Consider the following 14,727-nt stretch of genomic DNA (forward strand, 5'->3'; position numbering starts at 1 on the left):
CAAAAAGATCCTGAAATGGAGCTCAGTGACTAAGTATCCTTTATTTGACTTAATTTCTTCATATTTGTTCCTAAACTGAGCATCTTCTTCCCTACCGGGGCATCCTGTTAAAATAAACTTTGTACTTTTCCCTTAAATCTGATCTGGTCAGATAGCTCTGGGAACCCACAGCATGGAGGAGGAGTGAACATAGGGAGCCTCTAAGGCTGTTCTTCACCCACCTCAGGTGTAGGAGTCCTCACTGTCTTGCAGGACTGTCCTCTGCTTAATTGCAAGGAACCAGGCATGCTGTGTTGGGGAAGGGAAGTCTCCCTTGCTAATCAGTATCCACATCTTGTTGGCAAGCAATAACAATCCTAGAAAAGGGCTAGTCATTTGCCATTGACTTAATTTTCCCTTGACTCCTGGTCTAATAGCATCTCTGATGTCCAAGGCTGCTTTCTCTACATCAACATGAATGTTAAATAGCCAATGGAGACATAAGGCCTTGTAATCCATGACCACATCTCTGCTCGTGGTCCATGATGAGTTTAGTTCAGCCTGGCTTGAGGATCACGTAATTTTTTATTTCCTTTTATTTATTGCATTTTGAAAAAAAAACCATTTTATTTATTTAGCATTTTTTGGAAGAGAGATCCTTATATACCTTATATACCATAGAATGTCACTCCTGCTAAATGAAAATAAAAAGAAATGTTAATATACAGCTGTGGGGTTTGCTATTTTTTGACAACCATTCCTTAATAGTTCTTCAAAAAGTGTCTCTTTGATTTGCCAGTAACCATCTGAAACTTTCACCTTTGAGACTTATATTTTCAAGTCTCACCACTGGTCAGATTTTTTAAAAAGTCTGAGCAGAAGTGATTTAGGAATAGCTGAGCATGGAGAAAAGTGCAAAACCCATGACTTCTGACTCTATAAGGAGGGACAGGAGTGCTCTAGTGATAAACCAGACAGAAACTTCAAATTGGGCAGTAAAATCTTCTTCAGTGGAGGCAAAAGATTGTGACCATCCTGATGAAAATTGATTTGCTTTTGTCTGAAAAACAAGCACTCAGAAACTGCACCTGGTCTAGGTCCAGTTTATTTTAAAGTGCTCTTGTGTCACTCTTAATAGCAAAAGCCCACTGGAGCCTTTACTGTGTTTGTTGTATTTCCTGTACATAAATTATTTTCATGAACTGTTTGTCTGGCATAGGCAGTAGTGGAGGGTATTGTACACGTATATTGGAAATAGGAAAAATGGAATGGCAGAAGCAGGCAGATTTCATTGCTGCTGTAGGATTACGGTCACATTTAATAATTGCCTTGGCATTCTTGATGATCAAAAAGCTACAAAAATACAAGTTGTAACATGGTTACGTAAAATTAGAGCAGCAGTAAAAATGAAACTGGGTTAGTGGCAGGAGAAGATACATGAGAAAACAAGTCCTAAACTGAAACATGGATTGAAGGTTCACTTAAACAGGTTGCTACGTAACTCTGGACTGACCACAAGCATGTTAAGGCAGCATTCAGCTCCTCTGTAAAACATTTGCTGGTCCACAGGAAGAGTTTGTTGCATTAAGTAATTTATGGGGTGCTAAGAAGTTCCTTAAGCTATTATTAAAAACATTCAAAATCTTCCCTGGTTAGGACTTGAGTAACTCATACTTCTAACTAAGCAGAACTGATAGGGCAGGCCTTTTGATGTTTAATGAGTTCTGAAGCAGATGTGAGATGTGATAGACAGGAGAGTCAGGGTGATTTAGTACTCATGGAACAAAATGATGAGATCCCCTCCTGAAAAAGAAAATGTAGCTAAAAAGGACAGCTTTTTCTTTTTCTTCTTTTTTTTTTTTTTTTTTTTATTTCCTTTTTTTTTTTTTTTTTTTTTTTCCCCTTCTTCCTTCTTGGTGCATGTGTTTTTGATTTCCTCACCCCGTGCCTCTCAGTGCTGGCTCGTTTCCATTCAAACACACACAGAACACTGAAAACTAATTAGCCCTGGATGCAGCCACAGGAAGTTAGCCTGCCAAGTCCCCTTTCCCCCACAATTCCTCAACTTTCTCAGCTTGCCTCAGGCCAAGGGACTTGCACTGGGCCTCTCTGTGTAGGTTGCCAGGTCTAATTTTACAATTTCCCTTCACCTTATCAAGTGTGCCCCAGGCCCAACAAGGGGGAAAGGATCAGAGCCAATGTTGTGTTGTGGGCCTTTCTCCCCACACCCAGTCCCCACCCACTTCTTCTCCTTTCTGCATCAATTTTGGGAGTCTTGGTCATATCTAGTTTCAGTGTTGACTTGTTAATATGACCTTTGCTAATGCTTTTTAAAGCAACCAAAGAGAACTTCACCATCCTGTAAAACTTGAAAGTCCCTCTTCAAGACTTTTCTTGAAGGTTAACAAATTTTCCCAAGAGCCAGAGGACTACAGGTGTCAACCATTTTCAGGCATCTCATTTCAAAGCAGAGCCCACCACAATCCCAATGTGAGAAGCCATAGTCTGATTAGAAGAAAGCATCAGGCTGGATGCCAGCCTACAGTGGGCAGAGCCATAACACATGGAACTCAACTGGAAAACAACAGCATGGCTGCGAAGTTATGAAGGTCTAGAAGCATCTTGAGGTTTTCTTCTTGATTCTTATGTTGAGTTGCTCTGTGACACTTAGCAAAAGTAACTTCAGCTTTTTTGACATCCCTTTTTAAGCTGATGATTACTGGACACAGCCTCTACAGAGAGTGCTTTGAGCTTTGTGGATGAAGGCTCTAAAGCACATGACAGCTGTTATCAAGACTGAGAGAAAAGGGGTGAAGAAGGAGAAACATCAGGCATCTGAACTCCCCTCTTCCTTCTTCTGTGATATAGATAAATGGGAACTGATGGTCTTGTTGGACCGTTGCCCATCCAGAACAAAGTCTTCAAAGGAAGACTTGAGGATCCTGTGGTTGGATGGGTGAAAAATGAGATGAGGCCAATTTGATCTCGTTGTCCAGTGCCATTCAGATCTCCAAGAGTCAGGAAGTGGCATAAGACTTCAAGTAGCAAGTGTTTCCTGTTGTTGTCTGTGACAACTGTAGATGTTCTTGAAAGTCACATAAACATTTGATCCTTTATATTGCTGTTAGGATTTTTTTGCTGTGGAAGTTTTGCCAGAGCAATGAGTTCTACAACACAAGTTGTGTGAATATTGTCCTTTTTCCATGGACTTGCTATGTGAATATTTGGAGAAATAAGTGCTACATATGCTGGTGCTCCACCTGCCCTATAAACAGAGAACATTGGCTTGCATGACTGGTAGAGGAGGGTCATCTGTGAGCCAGCTTTATATGAACCCAGGACTTGAAAATAACCTGAAGAAAAAAAAAAACCTGCTGTAGGAAAGGAACAAGATCCTATTTTTATTTCATTCTCCACTGATGCAAGACTCAAGAAGAGTTTTGAATTAATTTTTTAGTGAAGTTACCTTTTAAACACATTCACTCTCTTGCCTTTGATTTCCATGAATGTTCTTCCTGTAGTGTAGGCTAAGGAACCTCATATGTGGGACCATGTCTGCTCTTTCCACAGCCTGCAAAATGCTTGTTAAGTGTGTGTGAGTCAGACAATACAGTTACAGAGGATTGACTTCACTGGGCAGCCACACTGCTATGGATTGGAGATCAAATGGAAGCACAGAAATGTGATGTTCTAGAATCCAATTTGGAACATTCTTAATTATGTGGGGTGCAGCATGTGAGTAGCCTGTTAAGATAAAAGGGACTCACCCTGTGACTGCCATAGTGCTATGTTACTAATAATTTACTAAGCTCAGCCAGTCTAGGTAATTTTCAGGAAAAAAGCGACCACCCTCTGTTGTGGATATAGACAATAATGTTAATCTGACTTCAGGAATTCCACTGGCATTTGTAGCAAAATCTCTGCTGGGTAGTCTGTTTTTTCCCTCTGCACGAACAGACCTCAGCCTGTTTGGCCTATCCCTGTTGCAACTCTAACAAACGTAAATTTGGCAGGATGGCAGAACTAGCAGCTCAGTGATTGACCTGTGTGCTCTCCCTCTGGCTCTAAGTTTTAACATTTCTCAGAGTACTTGCAAGAAAACAGCCTTAGTTTTTTGGTCTTTGCCCAAGTGTCAGGACTCTAGTCCAATATTATCACTTTACTATTGGTTATCCTGAAGAAATCTGTGAATCCCAGAGAGAACTAAACAGCAGCACAAGTGCATCTTAAAAGAACAAAGCAGTTTTTCTGTAAATATCCATACTTCTTTTAGCAGGAGAGAAGCAATGAAGAAAATGGAATATTCAATAAAAATTATTTCTGACTCTTGTTTTGAAGTTTTCTGGGAGGTATTACCAGATATAATGACAATTCTGGAACCACAGCACACATGTTTTGTCTGTTTTCTGAGAGGGCAAGCCTCTATTCAGCTCATTTTTCAGAACTCTTCGCTTATCCTAAAGAGCAAAAGGAGGAAAACAAGTTTAACATAAAAAGTTGGCTTCTGTTCGTATCTGTGAATTCAAAGTAGAGCTTATGCTTTACTAGAGCTCTAACAAATCGAGTCCATGTAGCTGGTCTTAGAGCTATGACATTTATCTGACTGCAAGTAGAATGAGCTGAAAAATTTCCATCCAGACTTCACTTTGTAAAAAAAAAAAAAAAGAGAGACTTTCAACAGAAAATGGATGATTACTCAAAATAATCTTATTTAAGCCATTCACATGTTCTTATTAAAAAGTAAGCCCAAAATTTTAGAGTGCCATTTCTGAGTATTTTGGGGCCAGGATTTGTCAGTTTTTGTCAGTTGTTCAAAAAGTGTGTGTGTGTTTGTTTTTCTTTTCATTTCTCAGTTCTAGGCTTTTAAAAAGCAAACGCTAAAAATATTATGCACGTCCTTTTCTTTCCCAGAGCAGACTTAATGAGGCAGGGCTAAGACTGCAGTAGCCCTGGCTTCACACTCCAAGTCACTGGATGCCCTTGCTGCTCCATGGTTACTCAAAACTTTGTCAGTGTTGTGATGTAAGCTCAGATCTGTAAAATGTGACTTGTCTTTCTGTACTTATAGTTTGTTGGAACTGGCTTGTATCTCGACTCCTGAAAAACCACAAAACGTTACTCTTGCACCCCTCTGCCTAGTGCACCCCTCTGCCTAGTGCACCCCTCTACCCTAGTGAGAGGGTAGAATTGGAAATCTTCATGGTTCACCCCTCACTTTGCTAATGTCTAGGTACCAGAAGCCTGCCCCAGTCAAAAAGCACCTTTGCTTTCTATATTTTCTCTGTAAATGAATAATTATACCCTTAAGAAAGTAGCTTGATCCCACTTCTAAGTGTGGCATAGTCTGTGCTGGAGAAGAAAATAAATAGGTCAGAATTCATAAGATCCCATTCAAAAACAGGGCATTACGACATATAACTACAGCAAGAACATTTTCATCACAGTTAACATGCTGCAATGAATTGCCCATTTTGATGCATTTATATCCATTTTGAAGAAGATCTTATATGAGGCTTGTCTGACATGCTAGAATGCTTGATTTTTCATGTTTCTAAAGTTATTATTGCAAAAGTCCCAGTCTGTCCACTTTTGATAATTCTGTGAGGGAGAAATACAAGCGTAGCTGATGGCAGTGCCTGAGCATGGTGAACAGCTTCAACTGAGTGCACATGATTGGGTTTGAGGAGATAGGACTGCCAGATCTGAGGGTCTTTACATAAGGATGAACTTATTACATGTGTGAGGATCTGATCTCCCACCACTGAATTTCTGATCAACAATAACCTCCCTCCTGTTACATAGGCCTGATTATACAAGATCTTAATTATCTTTCTGCATGGTCCTGTGAATCAGTCTAGATTCCTTCAGTATCCTCCTTATCTAATGAAGATCTATGGAACCTTTTCCTTGGAAAGTGCCTTTGTGCATTACATACATAGAAACTTTCAAGACTAAGATTTCTGTTCTATATTGTTTTGTAAAACCAGTGCATGGGAATGGTCTAGATCAGGATTCCAACCCTGATTCAACACCCTCATCTGCTGCTGGCATGGCCTGGAAGGAAAAAGATGAGAAAAGACAACCAAGTTTCACTGTGATCCCCAGTGCTCTCTCCATCATTTCTGATGTTTTCAGTCTGTGGGCCCCAGAGAGTAGTTGCCAGATATTATTTTGGCATTAATAATGAGCAGCCTTCTAAGCTTCTCCTCCATGTTCCTTACCCTATTCCTTTCTTCTGCTCCATTTCTGTGCCCTCACTCCTTTGTGTCCTCATTTCCTTTCATATGCACCCTGCTCTTCTAATACGGAGAAAGGCAAAATTCATATTCCCCAAAACAGACCGAGGCTCTAAAAGACAATCAACCAAACAAGATAATAATGAGCATAAACCACTTCCAAATTACTGTAGTTGGAAGTATTTTTTTCCACTCTTTTTTGGTTTTATGTTGGAGCTGGTTGAAAAGTATTGGAATTTTATTGATTTTGACCGTTTCCCGAGGAATGTGGAGTTTTTTAGTAGGAGTTTTTCAATCAACATATCTTTAGAAATTAATATGTTCAATGTAAAGATACTCCTTTAAATAATTTACCTGGTGCTCCTCTTCTCCCTAGTTGTCAGACTTGTCTCTCACAGTGTCTCTCACCATCAGCCCTTTCCTGGTACACCACTGTGGCAGAGTTTTAAGAAGTTATCTAGGACACCATACTAGAGAGGCAGCATGAGTTACCCAAAGAAGAAATCTTTATAGATGCAATATAATGTTTCTCAATAGAAATGTCATTAATGCTACTGGTACTGCTACTCAGTATTGGGTATGTGGTAAAGTTGCATTCGATCCAGTTTGGAAAGGGGCAATGAGTCTGATATCTGATATCTTATGGGCATTTTACACAAATTATCACTAGGCACATTTCTGGTACTTATCACAAACAAACAGTTGCACAGAGTGGAATGTGGCAGGTGGGAACTAGTGAAAGATAAATACTTAAGCTGCTGTGTCAAAAATAAATAAATAAAAATAATATCTCTTTTGAAGGTGAAATCACAAAATTAAGTATCCCCATTCTCTCAATGGAAAGCAAGAGACCTTTCTAGTGCAGACTAGAGACTTCCTGAGAAAGTCTGTGATGCCATTCTCATCTTGGGTTCCCAATTCTAAAAGCTATCTATCTCTTTCTAAAATATATCCATGCATATAAACATGGCTTTTTATTTTTGAAACACATGAAATAATTTAGTACAAACTAGAAAATAACTTCCAAATGCCCTCTTTTTCCTCCACTCTTCTGAGAACATATGGGGAAGACAGCACATACTTTTCTTACAAAGCAAATGAAAATATTATTGTTTTCCCCAAATGAATTTGAAAAACTGATTTTGAAAAAATGCATCTTTCAGACCAACTCCTCCCATAACAATACATCATACAAGAAACCAATCACCTCTGCAGAAACATTTATTGGTTTCCATTTTGTTGCGTTTTTTAAGAGATGAGACAGCATGGTCTGAAGAATGTAGAACTTCCTCTCCTCTCTACTTTAATTGCATTTCTGTTCTCAGCATTACATAACTTTAAAGGCATGTTAGAAATATTGTTCTGCGTAATAGATCATGTCTATAATTTACACAGCATTTTCACTGACATAGTCTCAATGAAGAAAAAGAAAAACATGGGAAGTTAAAATAAAAGAAGCCAACCTGACGATTTGAAAGACATTTTACTTTTTTTTTTTTTTTTTTTTTTTTACAGAAACTGATATGATGCCATTTTGCATCATGATGCCATTTTGCATCATATTGCATTTTGCAACAAAGCCAATTTAGAAAGGTGTGATTAAAAATTATTGTAAAGTCAGAAAACATATTTGTGAAATTTTTCTCCCATGAAAATGGTTTCATGTTGCTGGGGTTATTTTTTATTATTTTAAATTCAAGATGAAATTGTGGCTGATTCTCACCCAGACTGAGGTAACCAAACTAACAATAGTGGGGAATGCCACACTGAGAATAGAGGCAGATATGAGAACAACCAGATTAATTCCATATATTTTACATACTAAAGCGAGAAAGAAATGTTCTACAGGTACAGACATTTGATCTTTTTTCTGTGTGCTCCAGCAAGTTAGAAGTTCAATCACTATGACAGAGAATAAAGTCATAATCCCAGCACGTATTACTCCTTGTTACAGAATTGATATTATTGATAGGAAGTGTTTTGCTCCCTTTGCAACTTTGCAATATAGTCTACATTTTCCCATTGGTGTTGCTTATAAAATGAGAACTATACAAATGGTGCATAAATATATTAACATTTGTCTTACAGTCTTTCTGACTCTTGTCTGTCTGTATCTCATGTAGCTGACCCAAAAGTGACCTTCATTCTGAATTTTAGTAACGAATGGAAATAAATATTTAGGTAACATATTTTTCTAAAAACAATGTTAACATATAAAATGCTTGGAGCATCCACTTTCCTGCAGAGATGAAGTCTGAAAGGATTTATCTGGAAAAGTAATTACTTATTTTACATTTTCACCTAATGGTTGGTAGGGTTAGCTTATGATTAGATTCGATGATTTTGAAGGTCTTTTCCAACAGGAATGATGCTGTGTAACTGTAAAACAGTATTATGAATTGTTTTCTTTTGATTCTTTGAACTATATTAAAATATAATTAAAATAAGCTTGTGTATTGCATTGCAGGTTCTGTAGATCAAGTTCCCTTTCTCTCTTGGGGGCTGAGTTCTCTGGCTGGACATTTTTTTCCCAATATACACAAAGTCTAGTGATTCCAGGACAAACTCTCAGGAAAGAATCAGTATAGGAGGTACATACAGAGGTGGGACAGATCTAATCTAATAGCTTCAGTAACAGACAAAATATTAGAAAACAAGAAAGCCACATCAGCTTTTGCTGTTGCCACATATCTGAGGACACCATCAACAGAGAAAAGGTCATGATTGACACAGAAAAAAGGAGATGGCCATGAATATTGGTGTATGGGTTGTTCAGAACAACAGAAGAACTCTGTGTTTTACTTGGCTGCAGGTTGGCTGTGAGGTGCCAGTGTGATCTCAGCGTGGAGAAAACAAAAGTCATGCAACAGTGTATTGAGGCATTTCTAGCAGGGGATTGACTTTTAATACCATATTATGAGGTACTGAGAACATGGTTCATACCTAGGCAAGGCAAAACTGGAAGTAACATTGCAAAGGATGCCTTCTGGAGCGGCTGTGGATGGGAAGCCTGTTCTATGGGTAAAGACCTAGACAATTTGTCTTTTTAAACTCATCCATGAGAAGAACAGGAGGAAGATACTAATGGTCTCTGTGCATAACCCAGGTCCAAGCATCCAGGGTACAGAAGAACAGTATAAACTCAATGGCCATCCTGGCACGAGAACAAATAGCTCTGAGCAAATGCATGTTCTGATCTGAGGTAATGAGGGAAAGCATCAGTAGGAATAATGGAAACTGGAAGTTGAACAAACTTAAAGATGGGGCTGGTAAATATTTTTAAAGGATTAGATGATGTGATTGCCTGCTTTGGTGACTGAGGCTGTTCATTACAGTCCTGTGTTCTGCTTCCCTTCAGCCAGTGTAGTCCTTCCCTGCATACCAGCCCTTTGAGGAAATGAGGGCTAAAAGAGGGTTTCTGGGATAAAATATCTGCCCAGAGATCAACTGCAGGGATTGTGCCAGTGGCCCCATTTCACATTTTAAAGGATGAGGATTCTGCCTGTTGCGTCTCAGTCGTCTGCTTCAAGCAGTCATGTGGCATCTGCCACAGGTTTGCCAGGAGCTGGATAAAAAACTTCCATTTCATGTTCTCCATATGGCTGCTGTCTAGCAGATGACATCACCTAAATGCCCATAGTCCTGGCTCTCCCCTCAAAAGGCAGAGTGGTTAGGGAAAAAATAAGCCAAACCTCATCCCTGCTCCCCCTCGCCCCTAAAAAACCATGCAAAAGTCAAAAGTCTTAATGAATTGTGCCAACCCAGGAGAAACAACCCATCTTCAGGCATCACAGGTTGTTATGGATACTTAATTGCAGCCTTGTTTTTTTGTGGTTTTGTTTGGGTGGGAAGCATGGGATTCCTGTTCATGCTTTGCAACTTACTTTGTGACATGTGGTAATGCTAGGGAGAATAAAGAGCAGGAAACACATGCAGCTGTCAGGCAGGGCCAGTCGCTTTCCTTCTGCCAAATAAGCTGCCTTCATGTGTGTTTCTGGCAGTGAGCTTCATCACACCTCAGGTTCCCTCCCGTGTCTTTCCAAGAGTAACAGAGATTTTCTTCCTTGCAAAGGAAAAACAAAATCATGACAAAAATCAATAAAAGCCACCATCCCAAGGCATTCCAAGCAGTTTAAGACAGGAGTTGGGGGTGTTTCTAGCCCAGGATTATTTTGTTGCAGAGCATTACTGGGTGCCCTAGTTTATCATGATATTTTTTACTTTGAATTTTTTAAGTTCTCTAAAGCGGTGACTTTCGGCATGCTGAAATGGATGATTTTACACAATTTTATATAGCCCAGATATCCTTGTGCATGTTTCAAACAGTGTAAGCCACTTTGAAGGTATTTTGAGAATATAATTTGCTAATGAATTTTTTGTGTTGATTTTACCCTTTAAAAATTCCTGCATGGGTGCATTCCCTGCAATGCAGAGGGAGTTGGCAGAAGGTGAGTGGTGGTGTCCTGACACACCCCTATCTTTCTTGTGTTTCATCCTCCTCCTACATGATTTTTGATCCCTTTGCCAGTGCAAAATAATTCCTAATAACACATTTACTGCTTTTAAAATAATTTCTAATGGTTAAATTGCCACGACTGGCAGAACTTGCCACGACTGGCAGAACTTGCCTAAATGGGTGATAATTCAAAAGATGAGACCCTAGTTCTCTTGTTTTAAAAATACAATTCCATTTGTCTCCCTTTCCATCTTTGCCAAAACTACAAACCAATACGTCTTACATTTCATATATATGATCTCATGTCAGAGCAGACGTTTTCTGAAAAATCTGAGACAAATTGGATGAGGCATTTTTGGATTCATATAGAAACTGAAGCATTCTTTTAAACAAGTTTGTTTTTTTTTTTTTAACTTTTTTTGGCTTGTTGTAACTCAAAAGTAACATGGACTGGAAAATTCCAGATCTGCCAAGACCATGGGCTTTTCTCAACAGACTCTAGGTTTTCAGGCTCTTCTGGGGGCCCAAAGAGTAAAAACAATTAAAAGGGACAGTCTTCAGCTGGTCAACTTTCTCCCTTCCTGCCTGGTGGAGAGAGAAGTATGCTGAAAGACAACCTACAGTGTAATTCTGTTTTACCTTTCAGTTGCAGAAACAGAGGGTTAGAGGCCAGTGAAAGAGCTCAGCAAATTCAAGCCTATGTCTGCTCCAAGTCAATTTTTTCATGTTCCAGAATGCTGACTGTTGAATGTATCATATTAACACTTTATCACTAGGTGGTTCTTCAGCTTGAATTCTGAGTTGATAGTACTGAAATGAGTACTTTTTTTTTTTTTTTTTTTTCTAGAAATTGATTTTTTCCTCCCAGCAAAATAATTAAAAAAAAAAATTTAAAAAGATACCTTTTTTTCTTCCATACCAAAGCAGAGAATTAACTTCAGTTTCGTAAACTGTTTTTTGATTCTTCTGCATACCACCTGCAGGCAAATTTCAAACCAAAATATTTTGTGAAAAAAAAAATTCTTATCAAGAAAATCTCAAAATTACTAATTTTTCTGTCCTCCCAGAAAATTTCTGTAGACTTTCTAAATTCATTATGATCTTATGAATAGTTTTGGTTAACCCCAAATGATTTTTTTTCTGGGCAAAATGTTAATTATTTACACTAATATCTTTTGGAGTTCTACTTCACTTTTATTTTTCTTTGATGATCTCATCAGTGACTGATGTCTATGGCTACTTCTGTAAAAGTTTGTTAGTTAGACTGAAAAAAACTATGGATACCTCAAGAACAATGCTTGCTGATTTCACTAAAGCCTTAAGAAGCCCATCCTGGCTAGCTATGACATATTTAAAAATTTTTGTAACTTCCCTTCTCAGATATAACATATGTTGAATACTTAGTGAGTAGGGGGGAATTTATGCAAACAGTGATTAAAACTAAGGATACTATTTGGAGCTGTATATATCCCATTTTCTTCCATGATGTGCCATTACTCCAAAGATCCAGAAGGCTTTGTCGGCTGTAGTTGAGCTTCACAGGTTGCAGGTGCTCTGTCCCTGTGCAAAAAGTAATCTATGAATCTGGTTTTTATTCTTCACATGTTCAGTTCCTATCAGAAGCAGAGGAAATTGTGCTTTCAGAGGTCATATGGTAGGCTAAAAAATAAAACATAAAATAGTATAAAATATGATTTATTTTATCTTCGGAGAGTGGAAAGTCTCCATCTTCTCTTGCATCCTTTATCCTCCTCTTTCATACAAAAAAATGAGAACTCACAAATTATGTGGACACAGTCTGCGAGTTTTGGCTTGAGCTTTGTGAAGGGTTAAGCTAGAAGCAAGGCTTGCATGAATGTTGTATGATGGAGAAGTTGGCAGTGGTGGGCAGTGGGGTGCAGTGCTAGGAGAGCAGTATGACTCCAAGGGCAGAATATGACCACAGCTGCCAAGACAGATTTCACGTCTCACCCTGGTATTTTAAGTTGAACAAATTTAAGTTCAACTGACCATTTGTATAAGATCAGTTTTATTCTAGAAAAGGTTGACATTTCTTCAGAAAAAACAGCACTCCAACATTCTAAATTAAATTAAAAAAATACAGTATTAATATATGAAGAATGAAAAATAATGGTGAAAGGCTAGAGATCGAAATAAATAGTTTTAATGGGAAATGTAGTGACATAACATAAAAATATAAACCACCAGAAATTTCAAGATCTCAACAACCTTTACTCTGCTTTCATGTCACTGAACATCCTCCATTTATAATAGTGGAAAAAAATCCCACATAGATCTGCAGTCCCTCTGTACACTGACAAGATGAGCTATTCATGTGCATTGTGCGTGATTTAAGGGCATCTTAAGCACCCACACAGGACAAATGGACAGAACGAGAAACTATCTTTGAACTCTTGTATCTATGGCAAAATCCTGACCTTTATGTTTCACATAAGGAACAAAGATTACCATCTTCCCATTCACGTTTCCCCTGCCTGGTATGGAAAAATTTAAAACAATTTAATCTCCTTACAATCCCCAGTGGTGCCCTTTAAAGCAGCTTTTCATTGGAAATTGACTACATACTTTCTGTAATATAAACTGAAATCTGGGAGTTGTAAACTGCCAGCAAAATATGAAGGTATGCTACGTTTGCCCAGATATATAAGATATGAAAAAATTTAATATGTATTAAATTTAGCAGGTGCTGTGATCTCCTGTGTAGATACACCATATTCAAAGGTGTACTCCTGAGAACTCTGCATTCCCTGCTAGTTCTAGATTTCTGTCTTTTCCAGCATATTTTTATCTGTAATCTTACCTCCCATTTCTTACAATTCAGAATAATTTTATTTAAGCAACATTATCTACATTTTTATCAAGTTTCTAATTTCCAGGAAACATACACAGCCTTAGCTCAAGTTTCCCAGAGGTGTTAGTTGGGCTAATTGCATACTGTTTAGATAAAATATAGATTTTGACAGAAACAGAAGAAAAACTGCATGTCACATTTCTCACCCAGTCAGAAAAGATGTTTCTCTCAGATGCTTATTATTTGAGTCTTTTAAGTGGAGAAATTACCAGGGAGGAGGTGGATGGGGAGAAAAAAGAATGCTTTTTTCCTTTTTCTTTTTTTTTTTGTGAAAGCTCGTTTGACTCTGGAGAACCATCCCTTGCTATCTTGAAGCTGAGATGTAAAGCCAAGTATGTTAAATGTCGTCTAATACTAACATGAGTGATCCCACTTTACACGTTTCACATGGTCTTGAATATTGTCAGTAGGTGCGAGGCAGCAAAAGACTGAGCTACTGGGACAAAGTGACTGCCTTGAGCTTGCCAACAAAGCTGAAGAGACCACATCAATCTAAAAATTATAGGTCTTGATGGGAGGAAGCGCTTCTTGATTTTCATTTACAGTGCTCACACTTTGATTTCATTAGTGTTGCAGGTTTTGTCTCCCAGATAGTGGCTCTGAGGTTTTTTTTACTGTCTAACCCATTCAGACACTAACAAAGACACCACCCTCACCCCCATATTCACAATCATGTTGTAATTTTTCTGAACATTCAACACACAGCCTCTGTCACTCAACACTCCCACATCCACTGAGCTTTCCAGCTCAGTTTTCTGTCAGGATCTGCCAGCTGGTGAGAGGCAGGTTCTCCAAAAGTTTGTTTTCTCTCTTCTGTCATAGGAGGATGTTGAAACATCACTTACTGAGAAAGCTATGTGAGAGGAGAATGTCATCATCTCACTGGGATAAATAGAACCATATTTTGGTCTCTCTCTGGATCAGTATTTTTAAAAAAAGAGCAAATTTTTCCATTGATGATGCCCTGTAGGCAGAAGGAAGGAGGCTGCTCAAAAAAAAAAAAAAAAAAAAAAAAAAAAAGACACTTTTAGACATAAAGAAGCTGCATATGGCTAAAACCTGAAAATCTGCCTATTATAAACAGAAGAGGTAAAAAAAAAATAAACCCCTCTAAACATAAGGCATTGATGATGTTTCCAGGGATCTTAAAACCCAGAGGAACTACTATGGTACTTGCAGGCTAG

Source organism: Calypte anna, chromosome 1, assembly GCF_003957555.1.
Source record: "Calypte anna isolate BGI_N300 chromosome 1, bCalAnn1_v1.p, whole genome shotgun sequence".
NCBI classification, from domain to species: domain Eukaryota; kingdom Metazoa; phylum Chordata; class Aves; order Apodiformes; family Trochilidae; genus Calypte; species Calypte anna.